A 676-nucleotide genomic window follows, 5' to 3' on the forward strand; every position below is an offset into this window, starting at 1 on the left:
AAGGTTGATTTTACGTGGAGTCATCTGAGAGGGAGAAAGGGAAAATGTGTTCGTCAAAGGTGACGTTACGAGATATAAACATTTTGTCAGTCTTTGGATCGAAGCTGTTGACCTCGATTTTGCTCAGACCCGGGCCTAAAGAGTTGACTTGGTCAAATTGACCAAGCCAGACCTTATGGCCCTCCCCACTGGGTTCGGTGGGTCGAGTCGAGTCTGTCGGGCTCGTGCTTGGACCCTGGGTCAACCCGGTTGACCAAGTCAACCAGAGTTGACCAATTTGAACCCTTTGAGCCTAAAATCAATTCTAAATTTATTCCATGAATTTCATGGCTCAAACCCTCACCCCATGGACCAAATTGACTAGGTTGACCAAGTCAACCCTTGACTGGGTCAACCCAAGTCATAATGGGTTAAATATGACCTATTAAGGCCCAATAATGGCCCATTTAATGCCCTATTCAATTCCTTGAATTTCAAATAGCAAACCACGACCTCCTAGCTCTGATTTCCCTCCCAATTAGTGTGTGATCCAATCCCAACCGTTGACACATTGATTAGGGCTTTAAATAGAGAGAAATTAGGGTTAGGAAGGATCTTTTTGCTCTTGCTCGATCTAGAGACCACCTCAGGCTCTGAGATTTTGTGAGAGCGCTCCCACGACTTCCCTCCACGACGA

This window comes from Dendrobium catenatum, unplaced genomic scaffold (assembly GCF_001605985.2).
Source record: "Dendrobium catenatum unplaced genomic scaffold, ASM160598v2 fragScaff_scaffold_665, whole genome shotgun sequence".
Taxonomy (NCBI): Eukaryota; Viridiplantae; Streptophyta; class Magnoliopsida; order Asparagales; family Orchidaceae; genus Dendrobium; species Dendrobium catenatum.